Source organism: Nannobrachium achirus, assembly GCF_963921795.1.
Source record: "Nannobrachium achirus genome assembly, chromosome: 9".
In the NCBI taxonomy this organism is placed as follows: Eukaryota; Metazoa; Chordata; class Actinopteri; order Myctophiformes; family Myctophidae; genus Nannobrachium; species Nannobrachium achirus.
This window is the reverse complement of record NC_137818.1, coordinates 62,811,849-62,820,926: the sequence shown is the minus strand read 5'-3', so window position 1 is coordinate 62,820,926 and position 9,078 is coordinate 62,811,849.

Genomic DNA, 9,078 nt, shown 5'->3' with positions numbered 1-9,078 from the left:
TCTGTCAGAGGACCATCTCAGGAGGTTTTAACGTGATGCTGAGCCAAAAATCTAAAATTGCTTAAAATGTTATGTTAAAGAGGTTGTTTAATTAATTAATTGTTTAATGTCAGATCCATTTGGTTCCATTCGTACACTCTTGGAGTTAAATTAAAACCTGAACATGAATAGCCTACTATAGGCATCCCTATATCAGTGCAGTACACGTGTTTGTGTGTGTGCATGTGTCTTTTTGAGTAATAATAATAATAATAAAACTTTATTTGTATAGCACTTTTCATGACATGAAATGCAGCTCAAAGCGCTTTACAGAGCAGAAAATGAAGTGCTTAACAGAATAAAATACACATGATTACAATAAAGCAGAGAAAAATAAAAACAAAACATTGAAGAACATATAAAACATTATAAGAACAGTGCGGACTTCAATAGCAACACAGGAATTCTAAAATTCAGCTAAAAGCAAGAGTAAAGAAATAGGTCTTGAGCTGTGCTTTAAAGCTAAAAAAAGTAGACTTTTACATGTCACACAATTGTGAGTGGATTTGAGAAAACATGCATTAATTTGCAGTCACGGGTGTTGCCTTCACTGCCACCCTGTGGTAGGATTTCTGTGCCACTGTTTGATGATACTGTATGTACAATCAACTATAATAGACCCCACTCTCATTAGTCTGTGGTATTTCCAGGCAATGTTTCATGGTCTAACATTTCTTTTGTTTGCCTTGGAAATCTATGGGTCATAAATTAATTCAGACCCGAGGCTTTCCTTCCTTTGGGCTACATTCTGCAGGGAGTCTTAAGAGGGTCAAATACAGATGGATGGGTCATGAATGAGTCAGCAGAATTGCCTCTTTACCCCCTCTTTCAGCCTCCTCTGCTCTTTTCTATTGTCCTCCCCCTCCTCATATCCTCTAATCTCTTCATTCCTCTGCTCTTCTTTTCTCCTCTCCCTTTCCTCCATTCCTCTCCCCTCCCTTCCCTTTCTTCAGCGGTGGGGAAGGTATATGCAGCCTTGGTGATCTTTGAATATAACAAGCCACACACTACTATATAAATATGCATGCACACATCTGTCTTCCTTATGGAAACAGCATTAGGCCTGGACTACTAGACTCAATGCAAGCATGCATGCATTGAGTAGGCCACCAGCAACTGTGACCAGTGGGTTGGTCACATTTTGCTGTTGGGTTGTGAGGTTCATTTTCTATCAACCGATTTATCAAACAAATATATCGTCGTTGTCGGGTGGAAACATTGTATGTCCAAGACCGTTCGTTTTGTATTTATAATTTTAAAAATGAACTAAACTAGTGAAAACAGCAGATCTACAAGCACACAAGTGCTTGTAGATCGACTGTTTTCACTACTTTTGTGTGACAGCCTTGTATGATGAAGCAAGGCTTTACTTGGTGAACAAAAGTACAAATTTGAAACTTGGAGATATGAGGTTTCTGCCCGACAGTCACAGTGAGGATATCCTTTTTTTGTTGTTGTTGCTGTTGTTGTTTTATAAGTAACTCCAGGGATGACTAAGAAGCGCCATTTAAATAGCTATAGCTATGGCTGTAGTCATTAACTGACCCTGGTTAGAATTTGTCCTGAGTCACTTTACTGCATGTCATTCATTCCATCTCTCTCATGCCTTTCCTGTCTGTTCACTGTCCCCTCCAAATGTCATGTGGCCATTCTATGACATCTCCATATGTTGGCAAAGTTCCAGTACAATCTGACCATTGAACATGAGGCGCTGGCAGTTTACAAGATTAGGCCTGGACAGACACACACACACACAGACAGACAGACAGACAGACAGACAGACTGTAGAGCCCATAATTGACTCACCTCTGAGGAGCCACACTATAAAACTGTCATGGCTGTATAGGTCAAATGGCGCATGAGTTATGCTTGTTCAAAGTTTATTAGTTAGTTTATAAGCTATTCAACGGGCAATAAAAACACGGACTGTGCTGATAAGACCCAATTATTGAAATCCCAAACACGGAATAGACTTGGACCATGCTACACTGATGCCTGGACAGACGGACAGACAGACAGACAGACAGACATACGTCATGGTAAAGTTATATGACTGACCTAGACAAGCCGCAATGAAGTATGCATAAGTATAACTTGGGGAAGCAAAGGTTTCTTGAATCCCTTCTAAAGTGTATGGACATATAGACCAGTAAGACTCCCTAATCGGGAGATAAGCGACCGTTGGTCGCTTATCTCCACAAATATCACAGCCTCCACCTCTCACGTCATACGGGCAGCCATAGTTACACCTGGAATGTTGAATCTCCATATATGGAGATAACCTACCCATCACACAAAGTCTGACCTCACCAGCCCATACCTGGGCATGGACGACTTATATCTCCATATACGGAGATGGCCATATATGGAGATACGATGACATCACAGAGTCCACAGCTGATGATGTGGCGTGATGTCATACAATACACAAACAAGCCCTATATAAAGGGGCAATTCTCACCAGGGAAGAGAGCATTCCCCACTAGCTGAGTATCTTAAGATGGTTGGATGTGATGATAAGCCACAAATAGGCCAAAAGTTTGTTTTACCAATTATCAAGACATACGGGCAGTTGACAGTTTGCCATTGTTACTCATTGAAGTTGAATCTCCATCTGAATCCCTTTTATGCCCATATATGGAGATCCCTGCTCTGAGTATCTGACATCACTAATCCCTTTTATGCCCATATATGGAGATCCCTGCTCTGAGTATCTGACATCACTAATCCCTTTTATGCCCATATACAGTATGGAGATCCCTAACAGAATCCATTTTATGCCCATATATGGAGATACCTGCTCTGAGTATCTGACATCACTGTGATGTCACCTGTTTATGCCTATGGAGATCCCTGCTCTGAGTATCTGACATCACTGCGATCTCACCTGTGATGTCACAGTGACACATCACCTCAGTATCTGTGATGTCACAGTGACACATCACCTCAGTATCAGGCGTTACACGTATACATTGAGCAGGGCAAAGGTGTGACGTGTGTGACGGACGGACGGACGGACGGACGGACGGACGGCCGGTGGAGGTTTTCATACTAAACTGCGACCTTACGGTCGCAATAACATTATGTCCCCAGCACGTTATGAATATAAATTTCTCAGTCACTGTATTACCCATGTTCCTTCTGAGCTTTTTCAGCTTTCCCGCTAGCCTTGCCATGCTCTATTATGGAGGTGAGTCATATGAAATGGTGCAAAATAGTCTCCCCATTTATGAGGTAGGATGTTGAGTGACGTACGAAGGGATTGAAATGTTCAAGTGAATATGACTGGTCTGGTCTGATGTATTTTCTAATATCCCGCTTCCAATTTTTCTTCCTGGCTTCTGTGTTCACTGAGGATAAGTCATTGAGGGCTACATGTCCATTTCTGTTCTACAGCAGGACTGGGAAGTGGAGCAACATACATAATGATTTCTTACGCTGCGGACATGTCAAAGAGAAAATTAGGTCCTGCAATATGAATTCAAATGCACAAACCTCTTTGGGGAAAGCTGCCCACAAAATATGCGTATTTGCTATGCCAAACACTCAAACTAGCAGAGCTACAGTATAAGTGAGCAATTTTATGAAACACATCCCGGTTAATGTCGGCTTGTTTATCAATTCCTCATATTTCAGTCACAAGACAGAATTTGATGAACGGGACACATCCAGGTTGTGCTTGCATTTGTGTGTCAGATTGTCATGGCAGTGGCCTTCACCTTTGACCACCTACTTCATTTATCATTTCACCAGTTTCTCGACAGTCATGTGATCGACACGGATCTGTCCGATTTTTCATATTCCATCCTGATTGGCTAAGATTGGCTTCCAAAGTTTGTAGGATTGAGCCGTTTGGAACAAAATGCCTCAAATCCCAAACGCAAAGTGCAATTATCATGAAATCGCGCACACACGTTCCCACTAGGTCGAAGAAGAAATGCCACTTAAAATTTTTGAAATCAGCCTCATGGTGGCGCTATAACAGGGCGATTTGTGGTTTTACCTATAACTCCACCGATCAGTTTCAAACTTTGTAAGCGCACTCCCTAGAGGCTAAGGATAAACCTTTGCCCTGCATTTTTCACATCAGCCTTTTATAGCGCCACCTTTGGGCCGACTTATGTAAAACACATTTTTGGATATTACTCCTTGAGATTTTATCCAAAAATCATGCAAATCGGTACACAGTATCTCTATAGTCATGTGATCAAGTCCGATCCGTCTGATATTTCATATTCCATCCTGATTGGCTAATATTAGCTTCCAAAGTTTGCAGGATTGCTCCATTTTTGAACAAAATGCCTCAAATCATCAACGCAGCTTGCGATTACCGTGACATTTGCCACACATATTCCCACTAGGTCAAGGAACTACCTTTTTAACATTGTCCTGTTATAGCGCCACCAGCAGGTAGACTTTAGCAAAACACATTTTTGGAACACAATGCTTGAAATCATGCATGCAGCGTCCGATTGCCATGAAAGATCTAAGGTGAAGAACATATGCCACCCTTTTTACATTGGCCTATTATACAGTAGCACCACCAGGACGCACGGCCTGGTGGAGACCTGTGCTCGGAAGAGCACTGCTTCTAGTTTCATCTTTGAGTCCAAGTGGACATTGAGTCCAAATGTCATGAAATTCCCTCAAAGCGTTCCTCAGAGGGTTTCACAAGGTTGGGATGTACGGACAGACAGACAGACAGACAACCCGAAAACATAATGCCTCCGGGCACAACTGTCTGCTGGCAGGGACATAACATATAAAATAGAATGGGTCCACCGTGTGTCAACTCATTGCATTGTGCAACTCTTGTAGATTAATTACACAGTATGTAGGCCTACTTAATAGCCATGTTTTAAATCTCTGACAACAATATAGCAAGTATATCGTCGTTGTCGGGGTGGAAACCTTGTATGTCCAAAACCGTTTGTTTTGTATTTATCATTTTAAAAATGATTTAAACTAGTGAAAACAGCCGATCTACAAGCACACAACGCCTCTCGGTGCGAGGCGATGTGTGCTGTGTAGATCTGCTGTTTTCACTACTTTTGTGCGACGGCCTTGTATGATGAAGCAGGGCCTTGCTTTGCGAAAAAATGTACAAATTTGAAACTTAGAGATACAAGGTTTCTGCCCGACAGTGACGATATGTTTCAATAAGTATCTAACTTATCCCTTTGTCAGTTACAATACACCTTTTATTGACTTCAAATGCTCAGCACCCATCACTCAACCAAGTCCCGACTCAAGTGCCTCACTCTGCAGCTTGCTGAAAATCTATTGACTACTTTGCACTTATCTTCAACTATCGATCACACTTGTTGTATGTTTCATAAACCACTTCATTTACCACGCAGTGTTAACTGGTAACCTAAACTGACTGCCTGAAGTCTTATTGTTCTCAACATTATCTTGTCCTAAGCACAGTACCGAAGAAAGTTGTCCTCCATTATAAGTTTTAAATTCATCGAGAAATGAAGACAACTAGCTTCCAAGTTGATGAAATTAAATCATCATTCCTCTGCCAGAAGCAAGTTGGCAGGCTGTATTGTGAACATATAATATGATAGAACAGGGGTCTTCAACAGGGGGTCCGGGACCCCTGGGGGTCCGCAGAGTTACTACAGGGGGTCCTCCAAATCTTTGTGTGATAGGAACTTGTTTTTTTCCCACTTGAACCCTAGCGTCTATATTCTGAGAACTTAAATAGCCAAAAATAGCCGATCTATTTTCGGCAAAGAGCTTTGGAGAGGGAAAAGAGCAGAAAGATCAAGTTATATTAACGGTTCAAGTGGTTAAATATCTGAAAACACACATTAACATGAATCCAAAAGATTGTGCTGTCAAACAATGAAACTACGTATATCTATGAACAGATCCCTGCTTCATCTCTCTCTCAACTAAGGGGTCCTTGGCCTGAAAATGTTGAAGACAACATTGAGCAGTCCTTGATGACAACAACCAATGCACTAGAGGGCACTGGTCCTCTAATCAGTGAACCACAAAATGAAACAAGGACATATTGATGTTATGCTTTGCAGATGGCAATCAGGTGCAACAGAATATAATACCCTCATTCATGGATGATGATGATGACAATCAAAATGACTAGAAAGGACAACAGGTAAAATATGTAGCTTGTTTCTCAAGGTCTTGTTTGAAAGCTCCATAAAATGAGGCTAAAGTATGCAGAGAGAGAGAGGGAGTATTTCACATTTAGTTGAAGATTCAAGAATGAGTTGTTTATTGCCATATGAGTCAAGGAAGGTAACTTGGAATATGTGTGTTCAGAACCAACAGGAAAGGAATACAGGTAGGCTACACAAATAGTTTCACCACAAGTTATATCCATGAGTTGAATACCAAGAACTTCCGACATAAAAAAAAAAAATAACATAAAAGGACTTATTTGGGATGCTCCTTTTAGGCATGGTGTTTACTGTACTTGTACTGTACTACATTCTTTTAATGTATCGACTATACTTGTTCTGTTCTCCACTTTTGTAAGCAGGTTGGGACCAGATTTGGTATAGTCACAGGCAGTTTCATCATAGTTTTAGTCTTACGAAATGAACACTGGTTACAGGGACATATTAGTAGCACTGAGCACTGAGTGTTGATGAGCACGTAGCCTCGGAAACCCAGACTTTCATTTAATGAGCAGGTAACTTGTCAGTCTTTCACTGTCTAAAACAAGGGTCTTCCAAAGGGGGTCCGGGACCCCTATAGGGGCTCCTCTGAGTTACTAAAGTGGGGTCCTCCAAATCTTTGTGGGATAGAAACTTATTTTCCTCCTTTTTTATATTAACCACTTGAACACTAGCGTCCATATTCGGAGAACTTAAGCCAAAAATAGCAGATCTACAAGCTCACAACGCCTCGCGCTGCGAGGCGTTGTGAGCTTGTAGATCGGCTATTTTCGGCAAAGAGCTTTGGTGTAGAGGGGAAAAAGAGCGGACTAAGTACAGAGTGAAAGGTCAAGTTTTATAAGTATTGACAGTTCAAGTGGCTAAATATCTGAAAACTCAAATTGACATGAATCCAAAATCCAATATACACTGATGATTGTGCTGTCAAAAGATGAAACTGTATGGAATCTATTAACAGGTTGTGGGGGTCCTTGCTTCATCTCTCGCTCAACTAAGGGGTCCTTGGCCTGAAAACGTTGAAGACCCCTGGTCTAAAAGTTGGATCAGAGATGTTGGTAATAATAATAAGGTTTGGTGTGTTGCAGGTATATCAGTAGTTGGGATTGTTCCCTTTAAATGGAAAGCATCCTTTTACTTCAAAAGACCTGGACATTCTTGCTGATCATATAAATAATATAGGCAAAGAGCTTCCGCTGATATTAGACCCCTGCAGAGCCTGTCTGCCGCACTTCGGCGATCCTGCACAGAGATAGCAAGAGCAGTAGACAACACAGTGTGCGTTTGTGTGCATGTGTGTGTGCGCGCGTGCATGTGTGTGTCATCAATCTGGATCCTGGCCCGTCTGGCTGTTTCCACGGTTACCAATGATAAGTTGTGGGGGAGGAATAGGATAGAATTGTGACATGGTTTTGTGATCTGAAAGGTGGCTTACCAAGATCATATCTGGTGAGAGTACAGTATCCTCTGTTTAGTGCATGATATATTACGTCCAAAATATACAAACAGACAAATCTATTGTTGTTTTAACCCATTTAGGCCTTTTAGAACTATTGAAAAATAGCAGATATACAAGCTCACAGCGCGGCACCCAGTGGCGTGCTGCGAGCTTGTAGATCTGCTATTTTTGAAAAATCATGAACATTTGTGCAAATCTCTGAATATCTCATCTTTAAAGTGAACATTTGTAACTAAAATATTGGCTTCTGGGGGGTCCTACAAAATAGTTTGAGACGGGGGATCGGCGGCCAAATATAATTCTCGGGGTCCTTGACATGAAAGAGTTTGAAAACCTCTGACGTAGAAACAGGTGTTTTTCAAAAAACCTTAGAAGGATTTAAAAGACACTTATAGAATTGTTCACGATTTTTCAAAAATAGCAGATCTACAAGCTCACAGCGCGGCACTCGGTGCCGCGCTGTGAGCTTGTAGATCTGCTATTTTTCAATAGTTAAAGCATTAAATAATAATACGCAATAATGCGTATATACCCGGTCTAAATGGGTTTAAACCACATTACCATATACTGTAAATAGCGTATCAGATGCTCTGGCACATTAATTGAGGTTCCACTGACAGCGCTGAAAAAACACTGTCTAATTAAAGCCTCCATTTTAACAAGCAGTTGCGCTTTGGATGTGTGCCATCCCTGCGTCTCTGACTCAACCATACGCCGGGCCAGAGAACCCACAGACAGAAATCTTCTCATAGCTGAGACATTGGCACATCCCAAACAATGTCGTAATTGAATGTTAGTTATGACGTTTGCGGCCGAGCGGTGATATGCTGGCAGTGTAAGAATGGTGTGAGTCGGGTGAGAGTTTTTGAGTCACATACTGTAGGAGACACACCCTGCTCTCTGTACATGTTGCTCAGGGCATCAATCACACCTGTCTGGAAAAGGCCCAGGACGTCTAGCCCTGACCTCATGAATGCCATTAAAAATGTATACCTGTTCATTGCCATCGTTGTGAACGCGCGTGCGTGCCGCGTGCATTTGTGTCTACTTGTCTACTTTAAAAATCAAGTGGATGGCACACTGACTATAAAAATCACACCCGTGTGAACTGAGCGGTGGAGGCTGTATGGCACGGTACGGTACGGTACGGTACGGTACGGTACTGCTGGGTTGTGTGTGTGTGTACATGCCTACCACTGGTCACCAGTGGTATTGCAGGCAGCTCATGCTACGGACTCCGGGACATAGTCGGGGACCTAGGAACGGACACCGTCATTCTTAGGAGACGGTGAGACCACCACTAAAAAAAAAGTACAATGGTGAACGATATCGTTATAGTTATCTTTATAGTTATCGTGCCTGGTGGAATGGCGCTTTAGGGTTAGGCATTTTAGAGGTGCAGGTTAGGGTCAGGTTTGGATCACAGGTACA